The sequence below is a fragment of the Heloderma suspectum genome, chromosome 3 (genome assembly GCF_057233095.1).
Source record: "Heloderma suspectum isolate Gila_16-S chromosome 3, 16-S_ref, whole genome shotgun sequence".
In the NCBI taxonomy this organism is placed as follows: Eukaryota; Metazoa; Chordata; class Lepidosauria; order Squamata; family Helodermatidae; genus Heloderma; species Heloderma suspectum.
The window spans coordinates 280952377-280976036 of NC_139460.1; the positions used below are offsets into that span (position 1 = coordinate 280952377).

The following is a 23660-nucleotide window of genomic DNA, read 5'->3' on the forward strand; positions in this document are numbered from 1 at the left end:
AAATTTCACTCCTATCCTTAACAGCTGTACACATGAAGCTGTATGCTGTATATACAATTAGGGATGCACTGTATCCTATTCATGCATTCTAAAATAGGATGAGCAGGAGCAGGGCTGCTCCAAGTAGCCCTGCCCCCAATGTTCCATCACATTGGGATCCTGCGCAATCAGGGTTCTGAATTGCGTGGAAGCCCAAAGGCCTCCCCACTGCAGGCATTCCTGCTGTGTGCACAAACGCCTGTGGGCGGGGCTACAATGTGACATAAAGGCAGAGGTGGGGATGTTTGGCATGGCTCCATTCCTGCCCGCATGGTGGGTTTCACCACTTTTTATAACACAAGAATAGGACTTGAATGCACTGCACATGTGGAAGCCTTCACATGTACAGGTGTACACGCAAAGGCTCTGTCCCTGCAGACTGTCATGCTATATGTGTGGGTGCCAGAGTCTACTTAGCTCATGCAAGGCTGGTGTAGGTCAGGAGTTCCCAATGTGGCAGCCGCGGGCACCATGGCACCTGCTGGGACCTCCAATGGTGCTCACAAAGCTCTCCCCTCATGTCCCCTTTAAAAAAAAACACTTTAAGAAAAGCCTTGGAAAATATTAGGGCAGTCTTCTTTCTCTCCCTTTCTTGCTTCTAACCTCACTCATTCTCTCCCCAATATCCCTCTGCCTTGCTATTTCTCCCTCCCTCCCAGCCTCTAGCCTCGCTATTCCTCCATTCTCCTTAGCTCACTGTTGACTAGGCCCCCATGGTATGTGACGAACCACATTAGTCACATACCATGGGGAGCCATTTTGTGGTGGTGCCATTAGTCCATAGGAGCCATTTTGTGGTGGTGTCCACAGCAGTTTCTCAAATTCCCAAATATGCGCACCGGTCCAAAAACGTTGGGGACACCTGCTGTAGGGCTAGATGTCATGGCCCCATTTCCCTCTCACACACTGGTGTAATGCATGAATGATACTTCTGAAACATTATTCAAAATTGAGCCCCATTGAATTCATGTGGGTATAGGATTGAGGTATGTGGACATAGGACTGCAGCCGTAGTCATGTCTAACAATGGTCCTATTGCTTTCAGCGTATCTCTCTAAGGTGGTGAACTTCCTTCTGGACTATGCCACTTCAAACTGCAGGTCAGTCTTCCCCAACACAATGCCCCCCAGATGTTTCAGACTACAACTCCCATCAGCCCTAGCCAGCATGGCCAATGGTAAAGGATGATGTGAGTTGTTGCCCAAAACATCTGGAGGACACCATGTTGGGGAAGACTGTTATAGATGGTGGCTCATATGACTGAATGTTCTTCCATTTTAAAAAAACAGAATCCTTCCACCTGGAAAAATAGTACATCAGGGTGAAGGTTGGGCTAAAACATTTTCCCCAGATGTCTAGTTCTCATTTGTATGGAGCACTGTTCAGTCATGTGAGCCACACCTGCAGTCTGAAATGGTTTAGCCCATGCTCAGGTTTACCATCTCAGCTTAGTTAGGGTGCAGTCCTATGGAGTGTACCCTTGCTGCTTGGAAGCCGTCAAATTCAGAGTTTTGTTTTCTGCGTTTCCTATGCCCTATGCTAAAACTGGCAGGGTGGGAGGCACAGCAGAGGCAATCTTTATACCCCCCCACCTCCCATCTCCTATATTTTCACTAGAAGGGCTTTTCAGCCCATCTAACAAGAGAACTTTGGAGGGGGAAGGAAAGAGGCTGGAGGTGGCTCAGGATAAATCATATCCTGGCCTCCTCTGGTCTCCTCCACCCACCCACCGGATCACCCCCTTTTCCCTCTTCGAGGTCAATTTTCCAACCTCAGCGAGACAGTCAGCATGGTTCCTTCCATGGCAGCTGTGAGGGGTCAGGGTTGGATCTCCAGCTCCCCCTTCTGAGGTTGGAACACTGTCTCCAACCTCAGAAGGCGTTTTCTGAGTCATCCTTTGGTCCCTGGGGTGCTCACCCAGGGACCAGAAGATGGCTCTTTTATAAAATTATTTTTAGCTGGATTGGGATTAAAGTGTTTAGAAAGAAGCTGTTAGGCCGTGTATGTGCCTCACATCCCCATCAAAGAGGCTTTTAAAATGTTTTGCTAGGAAGATAGCAACCCTCAGCTCTCCTTCCTTCCTTTTTAATGTAACTACCCCTGCATTGCCTGTATTTATTTGCATTTTGTAAACAGATGCTGAGAGCTGTTCTTTCCCTTTGTTCAAAACATCCTAAACATTGCAATCAGCAAGGGAAATTAAAAACAGGCGAATGCCTATTATTAATGATGGAGAAACAAGCATATAACTTGACAGACTACCCTCCAACATTTCACAGAGAAGATAGGGATGGTCTTGCATACTTCTAACCCCTAATCCCATGCCAAGACTCATTTCATTGCCTGATCACACACCCCTTTGCCAATTATGTATTGCTATCAAAGGCTTTTCTCTGTGTATCTATGCTGTATTAATTTACCTGACAATTGCCTCTCCTGCACTGGCTTAGGAAGCAGGGCGTGCTAGTAAACTAACCATTGCAATATTGTAAACATACAAGAATGTTTAATACAGGGATGGGAAACCTCTTTCAGCCAAGGACTAAATTCAATTTCAGAGAAGTACTCAGGAGCTGAATTCCAGTGATGGATGGGACCAAAGGTGGGGGTGGGAGTGAAAATACAAAAAATAATAGCATGCCAGTAACTAAACTTTTGGAAAGGCATTTCAATCTTTTAGAATGCAGAAACACCTGCATTAAAGCTGGGAAACCACCCAACGATTGGGGTTGGGTCAGGGAAAGGGGCTGTGGCCATCTGGGGAGCCCTGGAGGGCCACATTGGCCCCCCAGAAGGGCTAGATTTGGTTCTCAGGCCTGAGGTTCCCCACCCCTGGTTTAATACAGTAAATGTTGCAGACTGATCCTATATATCAGGGGTGGGGACCCTGTGACCCTCCTGATCTTGTTGGACTTCAACTCCCATCAGCCCTAGCCAGAATAGACAGCAGTGACTGGAATGGGAGCTGTTGTCCAGCAACATCTGGAGGCCCACACGTTCCCCATCCCTGCATTGCATGCACAAACAGAAGTGTGCATAGACCTGCAACCTTTGGAAAAAGAGGAGTTGTCTCATGTCTTTCACCCAGGATTGGTAATCATCACAGCTGCAATCTCATGGCTTCACTTACTTTGAAATAAGCCCCACTGAACTCATGGGACTTACTTCTCCCCCAATGGCAAAATAGTGATGGTGTTAGAAAACAAGGATTCCCCATAGTTCAAAGACACAGGACTGTCCATGTTGGAACATATGTCAGAGTATTTTTGTCATTTAAACTCTCACAGAAGTGCTCCCAGATATTAGCAATATTTTCTCCATATCAGATTTCATAAATGACTCTTTCTTTTTATATGTCTAACTTCCACAAGTTGCCAATTAAGTTTACCATGTTTACCCATCAATACTGTTGAATTTCCCACACCTTTCCCCTCCCTGATAAACAATAATAGCAGGAGTGTTGCTAGGTATTAAAAAGCCTCATAAGACACAATTCTGCATAAAATCTGCATATGTTAATTTATAGCTATATATGCATATTTAAAAATAACTGCTAGGATTTCACAAGAGGCAAAGCTAGCCAATTAATTTCTCATCCAAATAGTCACAAATAAAATGAATTCCTCAATTGAAAAACTTCTCTTTTTTTAAGCTTAATTGTCATGTAGGAGAAGATTGGGTGGGAAGAGGAGAGTTAACCCTTTCCTACCCAGCTGCAATCCCCATTGAATATTGCCACCTGCATGGCTGAGGGGAAAAAGCCCTTCCATTGGAACCAATGGACAGTCAGAACTCTGTGGAATAGATCTAGGGCCCTGGGAAATATATTCAGGGCTGAGGCCCCATCTGCCCTAACCTGGCAATGCCCCCTAAATAATAGCAAATTCAAGAACTATCAGTTTGGTGCTCTTTCATGACATCTAACATCGGCTACCTGCAGCAGCTGCTTCACTCTACCTAACTTTAGGCCCAGTCCTGTAATAGGAAGATGGAACCAATCATCTTAAATTCAAGAACCCTGGTTTCATTTGGTTTATAGCAGTCTTTCCCAACCTGGTGCCCTCCAGATGTTTTGGACTAAAATCCCCATAATTCCTGATCACTACCCATGCTGACTGGGGCTGATGAGAGCTGAAGTCCAAAACATCTGGAGTACCCTAGGTATGGGAAGGCTGGTTTTGCTTTGTTCAACAAGTTTTATGTGGAGTGAGAACACTTGAGATGGATTATCTAGATCCATTTCAATCTGGCTTCTGGTTATAGGACAGAGATTGCTTTGGTTGCCTTGGTGGATAATCTACACCGGGAACTGGACAGGGAGAGTGTGTCCCTGTTAGTTCTGCTGGACCTTTTGGTGGCTTTTGATACCATCAACTACGGTATCCTTCTGAGGCGTCTGTCTGAGGTGGGACTGGGAGGCACTGTTATACAGTGGCTCCAGTCCTTCTTGGAGGGGCGATCTCAGAAGGTGGTGCTGGGAGATTCTGTTTGACACCATGGCCATTGGCCTGTGGTGTCCCTCAGGGTTCCATCTTACCTCCCCTGCAGTTTAACATGAAACTGCTGGGAGAGATTGTCCAGAGTTTGGGGGCTGGGTGCCACCAGTATGCTGATGACACCCAACTTTGTCCCTCCTTTCCATCTAAATCCAAGGAAGCTGATCTGCTTCTAAATCAGTGCCTGATGTCAGTAATGGACTGGATGAGGGCAAACAAATTGAGGCTTAATCCAGACAAGACAGAGGTGCTTTTGATCACTCAAAAGGCAGATCAGGAAATAAGGATTCAACTTGTGCTGGATGGAGTTACACTCCCCCTGAAGACTCAGGCGTGCAGTTTGGGTGTACTCTTGGACTTGGCCCTGAACCTGTATGCCTAGGTGTCAGCAGTCGCCAGGAGTGCATTTGTGCAGCTGAGGCTAGTGTGCCAACTGTGCCCATTCCTAAAGATGTCTGATCTGCCCACAGTCACACATGCCTTACTTACATCCTGTTTGGATTACTGTAACTTGCTCTACCGGGGGCGGGGGGAGGGGCTGCCTTTGAAAACTGTTCAGAAACTTCAGGTGGTCCAGAATACTGTGGACAAACTGTTGACCAGAGCCAGTTACAGGGAGCATGTGACTCCCTTGTTACAGCAGCTTGACTGGCTACTGGTCTGTTTCCAGGCAGAATGGAAACATTCTGTTCCATTAAGTGCTGGTTATGACCTATAAAGTCCTGCATGGCTTGGGACCATGGTACCTGAAGGGCCACCTTCTCTCATATGAGCCTGCCCAGTTCTTAAGATCTTCTGGAGAGACCCTTCTTTCAAAACTGCCACCATCAGATGCACATTTGGTGGCAACGTGAGAGAGGGCCTTTTCGGTGGCCACTCCCAGACTGTGGAACTCCCTCCTGAGGGAAGCTAGGTTTGCTCCTTCTGCCAGCAGGCAAAGACCACGTTATTTAAGAAGGCCTTTGTCCTGTAAGTGGATCTGTTGGGTTGGATGCTGCTTTTTATTTTTTGTTGTTTTATTCTGTAACTGTGACATTTTTATTGCCATTTAATATATTGTTTTATTATTTTAATCAATTTTAATTATGCCTGTAAGCTGCCTTGAGTGCCATTTTTGGTAGAAAGTGTTGAAATCTGAATCAGCCCCTCTGTCAAATAGCCACAGATGTAGACAAAACACACTCGAGTGGTGGGTTAAGAACAGTCTTTACTTGAGATATAACAGGCTTACATCTCCAGGTAAGTTGGCTGAGGTCAGCCCCATGGTCAGCATCCCTTGCAGGAGGAAGTAGGAAGAAGAATAGAGAGTAGGGGGAGGAGACAAGGGAAACAGGCAATATGATGTCCCAGAGACGCCTCCCACTGAGTTAGTTTGATGAGACTGTGAGGCCTGGGACTATGTAGCTGATAGAGGTGAACCTGAGCACACCTGAGAGTGGAGATGGGGAGCCCACAGTGCCCGAGGAAGATGAGAGGGCAGCCGACACACCTAATCCCGACAGTGAGGCCGGTGACATTGGGCAGCCCAACCTGAACACAACAGAGCAGCAGGAACCCAGGAGGTTGGAGAGGGCCACCAAAGGCTTGCCGCCAGCCAGGTACGGGGACTATTATTTTGCAGGCAGAGCACAGCAGATCCAAGAGCCATTGAGTTAGGAGGAGACTGCTTCCTTGCCCAAGGCTGAGGCAGACAGGTGGAAGAAAGCAGCACAGGAAGAGATGGACTCATTACACCAAAATGGGACCTGGACCCTGACTGAACTTCCCCCAATAGCAAGGCAATTGGCTACAAGTGGACCTTCAAAGTGAAGCGCAATGCAGATGGTGAAGTAGAATGCTACAAAGACAGGTTAGTAGCAAAGGGATACTCTCAAAAGTATGGGGAGGACTACAATGAGATGTTTGTCCTGGTGGTAAAGCACACCACCATTACAGCAATGCTGGGCATAGCAGCCAGCAGGGAGATACAATATGGCATCTAGACATTAAAATAGCATTCCTGTACAGTGAAATAGAGGAAGACCTGTACATGATGCAACTGCCAGGGTTTGTAGGTCCAGAAGGGGAAAGGAAAGTGTGCAAACTGCACAAAAGCATTTACGGAGTTAAGCAGACTGCCAGGGCCTGGAACAAGAAAATTAATGGAGTCCTAGTAAATCTGGGCTTCACCAAGGGGAAAGCAGACTCCTGCCTCTATACCAGGCAGAAAGGGGGCAGGTGGGCATACATACTGGTGTATATGGACGATTTGGTCCTGTGCTATGAGCAGGAAAGCGACAGCATGGGAATTATGCTCAGACTGAAGCAGAACTTTGAAATCAAGACCTGGGTCCAATAGCGCACTATTTGAGTATACAGGTTGAGAAGGGGGATGGGAGCTTCCTCCTTAGTCAAAGACAAAAGTTCGAAGAGATGCTGCTGGAGTTCGGAATGGCAGAAGCGAAGGGTGGTCAAGACTCCCATGACCACAGATCATCTGAAGGGGTGAGATGGCGATGTTCCACTGCCAGATAATCAGCAATATCAAAGGATGATTGGTAAGCTGATATTCATTGTGACAGTTACCAGACCACATAGCTGCAGCCATGGTCATCCTGAGCAGGAAAGTGGCCAAGCCATCTCAACGCGACTGGAACGGTGTGAAGCGTGTGATACGCTACTTGAAAAGTACCACACATACAAAGCTCAAACTTCCCAGCAGCACCCATGCAAAGCAGATCGGGTTTGTGGATGCAGACTGGAGGGCGATGAGTCAGACCGCAAGTCAACATCAGGAAACCTGTTCACATACAACGGCGGGACTATCAGTTGGGCCAGTAAGAAACAGGCAGTTGTGGCCATGTCTTCCACAGAAGCAGAATATGTGGCAGTAGCCCGTGCATGTCAGGAAGTGATTTGGCTCAGACAATTATTCACTGACATGGGAGTGGAGAACATGCAAACCACAGTGCTATATGAAGACAATCAGGAGTGCCTAAAGCTGGCATCGAGCAAGAAACTGAGGCCACGGATGAAGCACGTTGACATGAGGCATCACCCGATAAGAGACTTAGTAGAGCAAGAGGTGATTGAACTGAAGTACTGCCCAACTGAAGAAATGGTGGCAGATGTGCTGACGAAGCCTCTGCCGGGGGAACTGCATCAGCACCAATGATGAGCCAACAATGTGATGTGGCTGCAAAAAAGGCAAATGCTCTTTTGGGCTGCATTCATAGAAGCATAGCTTCCAAATCCCAGGAAGTACTAGTTCCCCTCTACTCTGCACTGGTTAGGCCTCATCTGGAGTACTGTGTCCAGTTCTGGGCACCACACTTTAAGAAGGATGCAGACAAACTGGAGAGGGTTCAGAGGAGGGCACCAAAGATGATTAGAGGACTGGAAACAAAGCCCTATGAAGAGAGACTGAAAGAACTGGGCATGTTTAGCCTTGAGAAGAGAAGACTGAGGGGAGATATGATCGCATTCTTCAAGTACTTGAAAGGTTGTCACAGAGAAGAAGGCCAGGATCTCTTCTTGATCATCCCAGAGTGCAGGACACGGAATAATGGGCTCAAGTTACAGGAAGCCAAATTCTGGCTGAACATCAGAAAAAACTTCCTGGCTGTTAGACCAATGCGACAATGGAACCAATGACCTAGGGAGGAGGTAGGCTCTCCCACACTGGAGGCATTCGAGGCTGGACAGCCATCTGTCAGGGATGCTCTGACTTGGATTCCTGCATTGAGCAGGGGGTTGGACTCCATGGCCTTGTAGGCCCCTTCCAATCCTACTATTCTATGATTCTATGACCACCTGATGGGCATGAGATTAGTGCAGTGTCCCATTGCCCTTGAGAAGGGGTATTGGAGGGACTCAGGCCATGAGTCACTTAACCTGGACTTGAAGGGTTAATATGTACCTGAGTCAGGTAGGAGGGGACTCTGGGAGATCGTATTGCCTTTGCCTTGTCTCCTCCCCCTACTCTCTATTCTTCTTCCTACTTCCTCCTGCAAGGGATGCTGACCATGGGGCTGACCTCAGTCAACTTACCTCAAGATGTAAGCCTTGTTATACTTGTTTACTTGTTATATCTCAAGTAAAGTCTGTTCTTAACTCACCACTCGAGTGTGTTTTGTCTACATCCGTGGCTACGGGCAGACGGGCGGGCTGATTCAGACTTCGGAAAGGCAGGTTACAAATATGGTAAAATAAATAAATAAATAAATAAATAAGCACTGTAGTTCGGACTTATAGCATTTCCAATAATTGGACTTTAACTGCTTGCCAAAACAAGTACAAATTAATGAAAAATTCTTCTTATGGGTAAGATAAACATCCAAATGCATGCAGTGGTTTCTGCATTTAGCCTGAAAACACAAGAGATCCTATTGAAGCTTTTACCATATGCAAAGGCAGACAAGAAACGTTTAAAGCAAACTTTCCATCTCACCAAGCTGATTAGCTTCTTTCCACCACTGCCAGAGTCAAACTGCAGAGGCCTCCAGGCATGAAAGCAAGTTGGCTTCCTTCATTCCTACCTCTTGGAAAGTGAACAAGGCATAAGCCTTCCCCTGGTGTTCTCCATGTGTTTGGGCTACAACTCCCATCAACCCCAGTCAGCAAAAGGCCAAGGATGATGCAAGTTGCAGCCCAAAACATCTGGAGGGTGCCAAGCTGGGAAGGCAACTTTCTTTACTGATAGACCTAGAGAGCACAATCAGGGTTGGGCGCAGAATAAGCACCGTCATGCCTAAGGAGGGCAGAATTAGCCAAAATGGGGAATGAAATTGATCCAGAGTCTCTCCTTTAAAATAAAAATTAAAAAGTATTCTTTCATGATTGCAAGATTATGATGTTGGGGTTGGAGGGGGGAATCTAATCAGGCTACATCCTTTAAGAACCATAGGGATTTTGAAATCTAGGTCTGAATGATTTTCTGTGCAAAATGTCTACAATTTTAAAGGACTCACTTGTTTGGAGAATAAAAAGAATTCGGTGTAGGTAGGTTGCTGCTATGTAACGTTTTAGGTTTAACTATTGCTGTTGTGAGAAGGTAACTGCAGTGGAAATGAGCTGTTAGCATGAAGTAAGTTCCCTACAGTGGTCCTGTTTAGGCTACAACAGGTCCAGTAATAGTAGCAGCAGATTTCTGATAAGTATGCTTAGCGCTGCAACCTCTAAGTTGTGTGGAAGGGGGAAGGGGCATGGCCTTTTCTATCACTGCAGTACTGTGATCAGAAAGACTCAAGTGACACTTGGATTGTGGTTTTATGAGGAAACTGTAGACCAATGACATAATTTATAGTTACAGATAAGTGCATTTAAAAGCCCAAACACCTTGATTCAGAGTTCCCTATGTTCTCTCATGGTATTCAGAGATCCTCCTTTATATGTGTGTTAGGAGCCTAGGAAGCTGCTGTAGACCAAGTGAGATGCTTTTGTCCCTCTGGTCCAGTATTGTTTACTTCAGTATTTCAGGCAGTAGACTTTCACATCACATGCTACCTGATCCTTTTAGCTAGAGATATAGATAATCAAATCTGTCAGCTTTGCTTTCTCTCATGTTTGTTTGTGTTTTTCATTTCAGGTTCTTTTCATCCCATTTATGAAGAAATGTGCTAATTTTGGTAAGCTCGTATCGAAAAACATCATGAATGAAGTTCTTATCGCAGTGGCCAAATATCATAGGTACAGTTATGTCCAGCATGGAGAGGAGTATGTTGGACCTCCCTGCCATGCAGCTGTTAAAGAATCCATAAAAGAAAAAAGGTTGCAACCCTAATTCAGCACCACCAGCATGGTCAAATTCGCAGGGATTCAAACCTAGACTTTGAAGAGGCCAAAACTCTCTGCCTGGAAAGAGGAATCTGACACTTTTGCTTTCTCCCACATTTGTGTGTTGTTGTTTTTCATAGCAAGTTCTTTCTGCCCCAACAATAATTTAATGAAGAAAATTGTAATTTTTTTGTAAGTTCTTATAAAAAAAAGTGAATTGAATAAATATCGAACGGAGATGCCAAGGACTGAATCTAGGACCTTTTCCCGCAAAATGGTGTGACTCTAACCACACACCCATGGCTGCTTTTTACAAATATTTAAGGAAATGTGAAACCATATCATGGATTGACCCACTGGAATCTGTTATTTGTATAGTGGAACAAGACACCCCCTCATCCCCCTGCCCCAACCAAGTTGTTACTGCTCCACAACAGTCTCAAGTCCAAACATAGGGCACCCCCTGAGTTCAACAAAATCCAACAGGAAACTACCAATGTTGCACGGCCAAGATTTGAACATAATTTTGTATAGACGTTTAATTAGAGGAACATATGTCAAGCAACAATATCAAGAAACAATAGCTTTCCATCCACAGGGTGTTTTATAATCTCCTGTTACTTACGCTTACTTTTGGTTTTATTTCTACAATAACTTTCGAAACTTTTAGATATACATATATACGCAAACGCATAAGCAGGCTTAATAGCACACTATATTAGGGTCAAACTTTAAAAAGAGACGGCATGATCCCACCAAAGTCCCATCTATGTCAATGAGAGAAGTTGAGCACATGCTTAAATTGCTTCCATTGAAATCAATGGGACTTAAAAGATGCATCACTTCAGCTAAATTGTGCCCTAAAGAAGTAGAAGTTATTATAGCAGCACTGCTGTTGCTGGAAAATCAACAGGGGACATTACCATTTTTATGAGCACCGTGAGTTTCCCATTATGCTAATGGTCACCTCTGGAGTACAGGCTTTCTCAGTGCATTATGTTAAATGCTAAATAAGCAGTAACTAATAGTGTGTTCACCACACTTTAAGAAACTTTCAATGGAGGATGGTTTTTATACCAGGCTCGATATTAGCAAGAACCCTTAGCATCACTTGGTGCTCATGCTTCCAAAACCAAAATAAGTCATTTAATGAAAAAATCACATTTATTAAAAGAAAATCCAAATGCAACACATGATAAAATCCTTTACATTTAAAGCTTTGTAAAGCCAGTTAAGTATTCTCCTAATGTTGCTGGAATAAAATGATTGAAAAGGGGTTATATCCTGTATTATAATTTAAAAAAAAAAAAATCTATAGAGAGAATCTAACCTGAAAGCACAAAAGAGTGTGAGGATTTTCCACAGGACGGGCTTGTCAAAGAAGCGGGAGGCCTTTGTGGGCTCTTGCACAGCAGGGAACTTTGCCAGGCCTCCTTCACTGATCACCATTACCCTGGATTCAGGGGTTCCCACACTAAAGGCTGTGGGAACTGGGAGACACAGCATTGTCAGAAGAGGTGAGCTGACAAGCCCACTTCTCTGGAACTGCACAGCTTACAGTAAGAGCATGTGGAAGGATTTGTGCTATCTGCACATCAAAAGCTTGACATTAACAACAGTTGTATCGGTTGACACACACAAAAAAGGAGACACCTTTATCTGATTTTGTTTATTTAATCCTCAGCTGGAAGAGTACTGCAAAGCTGGTTCAACAAACACCACAGATATCAGAGTATTTGTCTAATGATATCTTCTTCTTTAACACCTTCCAGCACCATACCTTTTCATAAAGATTGCAATGGTCCTGTTCTCACATCAAAACAATCCAGTTTAAAAAAAAAAAAAAACCAAACAAATCCAGGGTTGTCGTAAACTGAGTGAGTACGAGTGAGCATGCTGGTCTCCCACTGCCTGTGGGTGAAACAGCTCTTGCATGCTCCAGCCCTGGGTTGCTTAGCATTGTGTGTGAACCAGGAATTCTGAGTTGTTGGGGGAGAGGCAACCCAGAGTTGGAACTAATTTTCTCATTCTTGCTGGTTCACAACAACTCGGGTTAAAAAAGCACACACACACCTGTGAATCCGACCAGTGTCACCTTTGGGTCATCATACTTAAACAAAACATTTCCATGTAACTAATCCTACAGTGCCTCTTCAGAGTGTGTGTGTGTGTGTGTGTGTGTGTGTAATATATAGGATTTTCTTTTAAACAACTTGCATCAACACAGTTTTACAGATATAGTCTTATTTCAGGCAATGAATGGGCAACTCTTCCATACATGTGACCCAAAGTTGAACTTTGATGTTTTCTAACATTACTCCTGCTTAAAATGCCTTTATTTATTTGTTTGTTTGTTTGTTTATTTATTATATTTTTGATCTGCCCAGTAACCAGCATTCTCTGGGTGGATTACAAACAGCAGAAAGACTAAAATGCAACACAGACCATTAAAAATCTAAAATACAATCCAAATATGTAAAAGAATAAAATACAAAGCTAAGCAAATAGCACGGGAATATATAAAACAGCCATAAAAATCTAGCACTAAGTTTTCTAAAATGCCTAAGAGAAATGCTACCAAAAATGCCAGGCGAACCTCTGTAGGGAGGGCATTCCAGATATAGGGTGCCACCACTGAGAAGGCCCTCTCTCTTGTAGCCACCTGCCTAGCTTCCTTCAGTAGGGGCACTGAGGGAAGACCTCAAAGATGACATAAGGGTCCAAGTAGAATCATAGGGTTGGAAGAGATCTATAAAGACCATCAAGTCCAACCCCCTGCTCAATGCAGGAATCCAAGTCAAAGCATCCCTGACAGATGGCTCCCCAGCTTCATCTTGAATGCCTCCAGTGTGGGAGAGCCCACCACCTCCCTAAGTAATTGGTTTCATTGTCATATTCCAGTCAGGAATTTTTTCCTGATATTCAGCTGGAATCTGGCTTCCTGTAACTTGAGCCCATTATTCCGTGTCTTGCACTCTGGGATGATCGAGAAGAGATCCTGGCTAGGTACATAGAGGAGGATATGTTCCTAGATACTCTCATCCCAAGCCCATCTGACCTCAACATTGCCCGTGCACCTCAGAATGAAGATGTGAGACAGATATAGAATCAACAAGGGGTCACACATCTTAACTGGTTACAAGGATCTACAATGAGCTCCTTGTATAACTCATCTCAAACAGCACAGGTCCCTACAATTTAAAGGGAGAGCTAGGAAGCTGTTCCTCCCATGGTCAACTTAGATGGGCACTGTAAACTGATCCATACTTCTCAACCACAGACCACAGCCAGCCTTAAGGTGTGCTGAGAAGGCTCCTGATTTCATCCCCAACCACAGCTAGTCAGCTTTAGATGGGATGATGCCATCAGAGCAGCTTTCCTTTCATATCCTATTGAGCTGGTTAGCAGTGAAAGGTTTATTGGATGATGATGATGGTGATGGTGATGGTGATTAAATATCCCACCTTTTCCCCAATACTAGGACTCAAGGCAGCTTTACAACATTGAAACTTATACAATTTTACTGTAGAATTTTATTATTTTAAACTGTTCTATTATATACTTGTACATCGCCCAGAGTGGCTGGGTGACCAGCCAGATGGGCGATTAATAAATTAAATTAATTAATTAAATTAATTAATTAATAAATTAAAGGATAAGTGCCCTTCACCCTTAAGATGGTTCTGGGCACTCACTGAGGTAGTTCTTCCGAACCCACACTGGACTTGCCAGGTGGGAACAATTTTAATATGCTGCTGCTGTTAGCTTTGTTTAAGGGTTTTTATGACAAATTGCTGTTTTATTATGTTGTTGTGAAATAATTTTAAATTGTACACTTCCCTGAAACCTGAACAGGTTGAAAGACAGTATGTAAATTTATTTATTATATTTATATCCTGCCTTTTTTCCTACTTAAGGAACCCAAGGCAGTGTACATAACCCTCCTCTTCTCCATTTTATCCTCACAACAACAATCATGTGAGGTAGGTTGGGCTGAAAGTCTGTGACTCACCCAAAGTTACCCAGTGTGAGCTTCCATGGCTGAGTGCAGACTAGAATCCAGATCTTCCAACATCCAGTCCAACACCCTATCCAATAAATCACACTGGACCTTTATTTAAAATGTTTTAAATAAATACATAAAATAATGTGGAACCAGACAAAAACATGGAAGCGTCAGACTGAGAAATGCCAGCGGTGTGGAGTAGGCAAAAAAAGGGGCAACCGTAGGTCAATATAAGGTGCAACCAAATAAAAAATCCTACTCAGCCCCTAATCTCGGGCTGCCAAGCCTTGTTTGGGTGGGGGAACCGCCACTTGGGAACTTCTGACAATGACATGCATTAATATACAGCTCCATGTGCACTTTGTCGTGGTTAGCAATAACATCTGACCTCTGGACTTGACCTTGGGTGTTTTCAGGTGGAGGGTTCCTAGCGCTAACAGTCAAAACAAACGGAGGGCTCCTAGGTGGAGGGCTCCTAGCGCTAACAGTCAAAACGCATTTGTAGCTATTCCATCTTTGCCTCCTGAAAGGATTTTTTTTCTCATAAGAAAAAGACAGAAGAAGAGGTGGGAAAGGCAGGAGGGCTCCACATGCAAGGCACTGTTGTCTAGCCACCCTATAAAATTATGTGATTGAGGCAGAAAGATGCACAATAAAAGCCTAATCTGGAAGCATCCTTGAAATCCTCATCCGTCATTGGCAAGTGGGAAATATGCATTGCCAGTGATTCTTTTTAAAGTCACATTGACTCTATCTGTTTAATCTGGCCTGATTTAATGTTGTTTTGATTTAGTTGTATCCTTAGTTACGGAGCTACATTGAAAGACTTGAACTGAGAATTCACTGTGTTGAAATTGGAAGACTCATAATATTTGGAATTCCTGTACAAACTCCAGTTCATTTATAAATCCTGCTTTTTGTGTTTTGAAGTCTCCACCCATACAGCTCTAGCACAATTTTAATATAAAACAGCTGGAAAATGTGTCCTCGTTTAAAATCTCTTATTTTAAAATCAGTCAGGAATAAAGAGTGATAAAGTACAATTTTTGAAAGCTAGTTAGTTGGCAATATTGTATTTCTTTCCCATATCTAAATATCTCACTCAGTGTATCACCTACTGTGCACTTAGCCTGTCTATAATGTATCAATCATCTGTACATATTTACTTAGTAGTAAGGAGTCTTTTTTCATCCTTTGGTACTATTTCCTATCTTTTCTTTTAATTTATAGTTTATTGGAAGAATGTTTTAGTTTCTTTTCCCCACACCCTTCCAGATACTACTACATAAGAAGAGGGAATATGGTTTATAAAAGGTAACTATAGCATTCTCTGGGTCCCCTCTTTTTCTGAGGTAAAGAAGGTGGTTAGCAGAAGACGTTCTCTGCTTTGGCACCATGCATCTGACATAACTTTCCCCAGTAGGTCCATGTACCTAAAAAGCCAGTTCGCTCCTGCTTTCTTTGTTGTTGTTGTTGTTGTTCAGTCGTTCAGTCGTGTCCGACTCTTCGTGACCCCATGGACCATAGCACGCCAGGCCTTCCTGTCCTGCGCTCTCTCCCGGAGCGTGCTCAAGTTCATATTCATTGCATCAGTGATGCTATCTAGCCATCTCATCCTCTGCCGTCCCCTTCTCCTTTTGCCTTCAGTCTTTCCCAGCATCAGGGTCTTTTCCAGGGAGTTTTCTCTTCGCATTAGGTGGCCAAAATATTGGAGCTTCAGCTTCATTATCTGTCCTTCCAATGAGCAGTCAGGGTTGATTTCCTTTAGGATGGACTGATTTGACCTCCTTGCAGTCCAGGGGACTCGTAAGAGTCTTCTCCAGCACCACAGTTCGAAAGCATCAATTCTTCGGCGCTCAGCCTTCCTTATAGTCCAGCTCTCACAGCCATACATTACTACTGGGAAAACCATAGCTTTGATTAGACGGACCTTTGTCGGCAAGGTGATGTCTCTGCTTCTTACTATGCTGTCTAGGTTTGCCATAGCTTTCCTCCCAAGGAGCAAGCGTCTTTTAATTTCATGGCTACAGTCACCGTCTGCGGTGATCTTGGAGCCCAAGAAAGTAAAATCTGTCACTGCTTCCATTTCTTCCCCTTCTATATGCCAGGAAGTGATAGGGCCAGATGACATGATCTTAGTTTTTTTAATGTTGAGTTTCAAACCAGCTTTTGCACTCTCCACTTTCACCCTCAACAAGAGGCTCTTGAGATCCTCTTCGCTTTCTGCCATTAGGGTGGTATCGTCTGCATATCGGAGGTTGTTGATAATTCTCCCGGCAATCTTAATTCCGACCTCTGATTCATCCAACCCGGCATTTCTCATGATGTACTCTGCATATAAGTTAAATAAGCAGGGTGACAATATGCAGCCTTGTCGTACTCCTTTCCCAATTTTGAACCAATCGGTTGTTCCATATCTGGTTCTTACTGTTGCTTCTTGACCCTCGTACAGGTTTCTCAGGAGACAGGTAAGGTGGTCTGGTACTCCCATTACTTTAAGAATTTGCCACAGTTTGTTGTGATCCACACAATCAAAGGCTTTAGTGTAGTCAATGAAGCAGAAATAGACGTTTTTCTGGAATTCTCTTGCTTTCTCCATGATGCAGCGAATGTTGGCAATTTGATCTCTAGTTCCTCTGCCTCTTCGAAACCCAGCTTGTACTTCCGGTAGTTCTCGGTTCGCATACTGCTGAAGCCTAGCTTGTAGGATTTTGAGCATCACCTTGCTGGCATGTGAAATGAGCGCAATTGTGCGGTAGTTTGAACACTCTTTGGCGTTGCCCTTCTTTGGAATTGGAATGTAAACTGACCTTTTCCAGTCTTGTGGCCACTGTTGAGTGTTCCAGATTTGTTGGCATATTGAATGCAGCACTTTAACAGCATCATCTTTTAGGATTTTAAATAGCTCGGCTGGAATACTGTCATCTCCGCTAGCTTTGTTGTTACTAATGCTTCCTAAGGCCCACTTGACTTCACTCTCTAGGATGTCCGGCTCAAGTTCAGTGACCGCACTCTCATGGCTATCAGGGACATTCAGATCTTTCCTGTATAGTTCTTCTGTGTAGTCTTGCCACCTCTTCTTAATCTCATCTGCTTCTGTTAGGTCCCTGCCTTCTTTGTCCTTTATCATGCCCGTCTTTGCACAAAACGTTCCCTTGAGATCTCCAATTTTCTTGAAGAGATCTCTAGTCTTTCCCATTCTGTTGTTTTCCTCGATTTCTTTGCATTGTTCATTTAAGAAGGCCTTCTTGTCTCTCCTTGCTATTCTCTGGAACTCTGCATTCAGTTGGGTATATCTTCCCCTTTCTCCTTTGCTTTTCGCTTCCCTTCTTTCGTGAGCTACTTGTAAAGCCTCATCAGACAGCCACTTGGCTTTCTTGCATTTCTTTTTCTTTGGGACGGATTTCGTTGCTGCCTCCTGGACAATGTTACGGACCTCCGTCCAGAGTTCCTCAGGCACTCTGTCTATCAGGTCTAATCCCTGAAATCTATTCCTTACCTCCACTGTATATTCATCAGGGATATGATTTAGGTCATACCTGAACGGTTTAGTGGTTTTCCCGACGTTCTTCAATTTAAGCCGAAATTTTGCAAGAAGCAGCTCATGATCTGAGCCACAGTCAGCTCCAGGTCTTGTTTTTACTGACTGTATGGAGCTTCTCCATCTTTGGCTGCAAAGGACATAATCAATCTGATTTCGATATTGACCATCTGGTGACGTCCATGTGTAGAGTCGCCTCTTGTGCTGTTGGAAAAGAGTGTTTGCTATGATCAGCATGTTCTCTTGGCAAAACTCTATTAGCTTTTGTCCTGCTTCATTTTGTACACCTAGGCCATGCCTGCCTGTTATCCCGGTGATTTCTTGACTTCCTACTTTAGCATTCCAATCCCCTATGATGAATAGGACATCTTTTTTTGGTGTTAGTTCTAGAAGGTGTTGTAGGTCTTCATAGAACCGATCAACCTCAGCTTCTTCGGCCTCAGTGGTTGGGGCATAAACTTGAATTACTGTGATGTTGAATGGTTTGCCTTGGATTCGTACTGAGATCATTCTATCATTTTTAAGATTGTACCCCAGTACTGCTTTTCCCACCCTTTTGTTGACTATGAGTGCTACTCCATTTCTTCTAAGGGATTCTTGCCCACAATAGTAGATATGATGGTCACCTGAATTAAATTCGCCCATGCCTGTCCATTTTAGTTCGCTGATTCCCAAGATGTCGATGTTCAATCTTGCCATCTCATGTTTGACCACCTCCAGCTTACCTTGATTCATTGATCTGACATTCCAGGTTCCTAAACAATATTGTTCTTTACAGCATCAGATTTTCTTTTCACCGCCAGACACATCCACAGCTGAGTGTCCTTTCGGGTTTGGCCCAGCCGCTTCACTCTTTCTGGCGCTACTTGGAAATACCCTCTGCTCTTCCCCAGTAGCATATTGGACACCTTCCGACCTGAGGGGCTCATCTTCCGGCGTCATATCTTTTAGCCTTGTGATACGTTCCATGGGGTTTTCTTGGCAAGAATACTGGAGTGGGTTGCCATTTCCTTCTCCAGTGGACCACATTTTGTCAGAACTCTCTGCCATGACCTGTCCGTCTTGGGTGGCCCTGCACGGCATAGCTTATGGCTTCACTGAGTTACGCAAGCCCCTTCGCCACAACAAGGCAGTGATCCATGAAGGGGATCACTGCTTTCTTTAGGAACCCACCTGCTTTCTTTAGGAACCCACAACTTTCCCTCCTGCTTTCTTTAGGAACCCACAACTCTGCCCAAAGACCCCTGTCATTCATAATCCCCAAAATGTGTCAACAATACATAGGGCCTGAGTTGTCGTTTCCCCAATATACAAGAAAGCATGTGGGACAGAAGGAAAAAATATATTTGCCCCTCCCCACACCATCTTCAGGAATCCATGTACATACACTCATGTATGTACATGTATTGTCGTGTGTGTGTGTACATGCCACAACCCAAGACAGTCAAAGTCTTATTTGAATGGCATGATTTGGGGAAATTGGTTGACTTCATTTTTCTGGATTAGAGGACACTCCTTGCCCTGGAACCCAGGTGCCTGACTGTATTTTGCTCTGAATGTGAATTATCATATGGATCTTAGGTAAGTGCTAGCTTGTCAATCTTTAAGTTTTCTTTCTTTAAATGCAATTTTCCATTTTCTACCTCTCTTGGTCCATACTTCTTAATAACCCTATTGGACCTCTTGAAGTGTTGTGTATGCACAACCCAGAATGTTCCCCACTCATTTACCTAACTGTTCTACTACTTGCTAATCCAACTGTGCTGGCTAGGGCTGGTGGGAACTGTAGGCCAAAACACCTGGAGGGCCACAAGTTGCTGGAGGGTTATCCCACCATGCCTGCCAAGCAACAATCATAAGAACAAATGTAAAGCTTTCCTATTTGTTTTGCTCCAGAATGTACTGGAATCTCTCAGCTCCATCTCTGCATCACATGGTTCTCTATCCCTGGCCCTGCCCAGCCTCCTCCCTTAGCCCTGCCCAGGTACTAGAATTACCAGAATCCATGGGGTTAGCAACCTGACTTCATGTGAAGTCTCCTTACCTTTATAGACCAGCTTTCTCCAAACTTGGTGCCCTCCAGTTGTGTTGGGCTACAGCATGGCTGTAGGGGGTTCTGAGGTTGTAGCCCCACACATCTGGAGAACCCCAGGTTGAGGAAGGCTACTTTAAACCTTTCCTAGACTCCATGAAAGCATCTTGCTCTCCACACAATATAAAACTGTGCGCATTCATGTCATATTTATATAAATAACGGCAACTATCATAAATTTGCCTAATTTAATTCAATGGATCTTGATTCTTCAGTGTGCGTATGCATCTTACAGCATCACTGCAAAGACTTGCATGAACATGGAACATGGAAATGTGTTCACTCACATTGAAAACCAAAAGGAACTCCGATGTGCCATAAAAGCAGCCACAAACTCTTTGCTACACTTCCAGATTCACCTGGCCTTCACCTACATTTCAGCTTGCTTAGTTACAAGGTGAAGTAAACTGGTAACAAAAGTGAGAAGGCTGGAGCAGATGCACAGAAAACTGAAGCTGTCCAATTTGCTTATTGGACTCACAAATAGCAACTTTCCTCCCAGGCAAATTGCTACTTTGGGTAGGGCTATTTTGGGTTGTGGTATGGGGAGAAGTGTCCAACCCCACCCTCCCTGAATGTCATGGTCCTGATCGTGACTGGCCCTTCCATCACAGCATCTGTGTTAGAAGAAACAACTGACATAATGCTAAACTACACATTTAAGGTAACTAACAGGTTGGTCTGGCCAGTGAGAACTCATGATCTGTGAAAAATGTTGGCGTGGGTGGGCGGGATATATTTTGTATGTACTTATTAAATGATATTTATGAATCACTTACATTAAAAGAACTTTAATGTACAAAATGAGTACAAACCTATAATTAAATATTGTATATTATTACAGATGATAATATTACCTTTCTGGGAATGCTTGTTAGAAAAAGTATGTTTTCAGTAGCTCCTGAAGAGCTGGCACCTCTCTAGGTATGGTCTTCGCATATGACTTGGAAGTGGACCTCAGCTTCTTTTAGAATTGATTTAAACATGATTTCCCCCACTCTAAAATTGAAACTTCCCAGAGGTATGCAGGTTCTCTATATTTGCACATACTTGAACCGTCCCTTTGCTGCATTTAAAGTAATATACAAAGTTCTTTTGGGTCACTTCATTTGTATCATGCTTTCAGAGGCAATTGCCCATTTAATTCTGATTGAGAGGAAACATCCCCATATATGCATTCAATCCTCACCTCAAACAGCTCAAAATATCATTGTTACATGTGGCATATTCCCTACTACCCAGAAGAGTCAAGGCCAAATGCGATAAGATCTCACAGATGAGAGATCTGTGATGGAATCTCCTAGGGTAGCCGTGTGTCCTCTTTTAAAGAGGACCATCCTCTATCTGAAGGTGTCCTCTATTTGAAGGGCTGCCCAGTCCAAGCCCAATTTAAAGATAAAGAACCATACATCAACAGTTATTACCTTAACAGCAGACTGAAGAGGCAGTCTTCCTCTTCACAGGGGACCCTGACCACAGTCTTCCACACTTTCTGAGATGTACTGCATTTCTATTTAAATTTGAATAATTATTTCTAAATGTGCATCTGTACATATACATTATTTTATATATATTTTTGGCGATTCATAAGTGGCCACTCTACTTCTGATGATCCCTTTTTTTTCTTAGAAGAGCTATGAAAGGGGGAGCAAATTGGATTGGGAAAATAGCAAAAAAAAAAAGGAAAATAGCAAAAAATAAAAAATAGCAAAAAATAAAAAAACAGCAAAATAGCAAATAGCAAAATAGCAAAAAGAAAATAGCAAAAAGAGGCAAATATGTAAACTCCTGGGGCATTTATGACATCAGTTGTGATCTTAAAGGCACAATCCTATGGCTGCTAGTCAGCAGCTAGATGGCCATAGGATAGGTCAGTTCCCAGGAACCAACCTCCACCCCTCCCATGCTGCCTCGTAGGCAGCATGGAACAGCCCCGCGCTCTGCACTCAGAAGAGGAGCACAGAGCGGCAAACACAGGGCGTCCCTGGGGGCAGGCTGGGGCAGGGAGGGTGGAAGTGCCATTCTGATGCTTCCTATGCATCATCCGGTGTGTGTGTCCCACCCGCAAGCTCTGACTTCCCGCAGCTAGACAGCTGAAATCAGCTGTCTAGCCACGAATGCAGGGCAGCTGAAGCACAGAGGGGATGATCCTCTCCGCACTGCTCCTGCCCTGCATTGGCTAGGCGGTCACCTCCGACTCTGGAGGAGGCCGCCTATCCCAATAGGATTGCGCCCTCTGTACACTTTTTAAGTAGTTAAATAAGAGGACTTCTTTTACTTCTGAGTAAATGTGCTTATGATTGCACTGTGCAAAAAAACTTCTTTTTTGCATGCCCCACACCTGCAGCACAAGCATCACACCTACACTGGCCAGAATGCACATATAGTTTTAAAATGGGTTTGCATTTCTCCCTGAGAAGTTGAGAACACCTTTCACCTCTGCAAACCCATACCACGAGAGAGGTGAGGCCTGAATGAGTGGTTGGCATTGACTGAGGGCTTTTCATCAGACTAAAAACACTGGTGAAGAAAAAATGAGAGTGGAACTAGAGACTGCCAAAAACACTGGGCTGCTACCAAAACAGCAGCCCTGCGTTCCATCCCTCTTTCTATTCTACTTACATGAGTACAAGAAAGGGGAGGAGGTCACACATTCAATCTAATTCATATGTCATGGCCAATTCCTGGGTTGTTTAATCCAAGAATTGGTGGGGGGACACAGAACTGAGCACATTGCCTCCAACCCACTTGCCACTTCTGCTTTCAATTAACAACCCTGGAACCTCTTCCTGGGTTGTTTTGTGACATCTGAATCCAGAAATTGGGTGATAGGTTATATGACGGTTGTCCAAGCCTCACATAACCCCCGCCAGCCAGGTTTGCACAACACCGTAACCCACAGTTAGTGGTTGAATTTTCACGTTTGGGACCCATGGGCGCCACAGCTCGCTGTGGTGTAAATAAGCCACAACAAACCACAGCATGTTGTGAGAACCCAGTCACTGGGTTGTTTGTGGGTTAAACAACACAGAGTTAACACAACAAACTATGGGCAATTTTTGTTAACCATGGGTTGTTTGATCATCTGAACTAGGACACTGTGTTTTCCTGCCCCTGTTCCACATTATTGGATGCCATTGGTTGAAGAAATGCGTACATATCATGATGACATAATTCCACAGGTTCCATTACTACATGTTCCAAGATATAGGGCTGCTTTTTCAATAGCAATGTCATTGTCTGGGAAATGTTTCAGATCAAAAGCATATAGTGCCACTCCCTGAATTCATACATTTAAGAATAGGCACTGCAATACAATTCTTGGTAATTTCATGACTTAAGGCCCAGGACATAGGGTATGATAATCCACCAGAAACATTGCTAAAGCTTTTTCAATCCCCTGAAGCAATAAATGAACAGATTGTGGTCCTCTAGTGAGCCACTGATGGCCAATTTCTGGTAGACCAGCTACCATAAATAGCTGGTTGCTAAGATTAGTGCTGGGCCAGGTACACCTTGGTGTGATACATTTAGGGCACAATCCTATGGCCACTAAACAGATGCTAGACAGCCATAGGATTTTTCATTTTCTGGGAACTGAGCTTGGAGCCAGTGCTCTGAGCTCGGGTCCCAGAAAAGCGCCTCTCCTCCCCCTCACCTGCTGCCTTGTAGGCGGTGTGGTTCATCCCCAGTTCCATGCTCGGAAGAGCAGCGTGAAGTGGGGGGAAAGGG

General features: G+C 44.1%; 1 protein-coding gene across 1 annotated transcript in view; it reads right to left on the reverse strand.

Moving 5' to 3' along the window:
• PAX3 (paired box 3) overlaps window positions 1-23660 on the reverse strand; it is a 158217-nt gene that overhangs the window by 70622 nt on the left and 63935 nt on the right. The window lies entirely within an intron of this gene.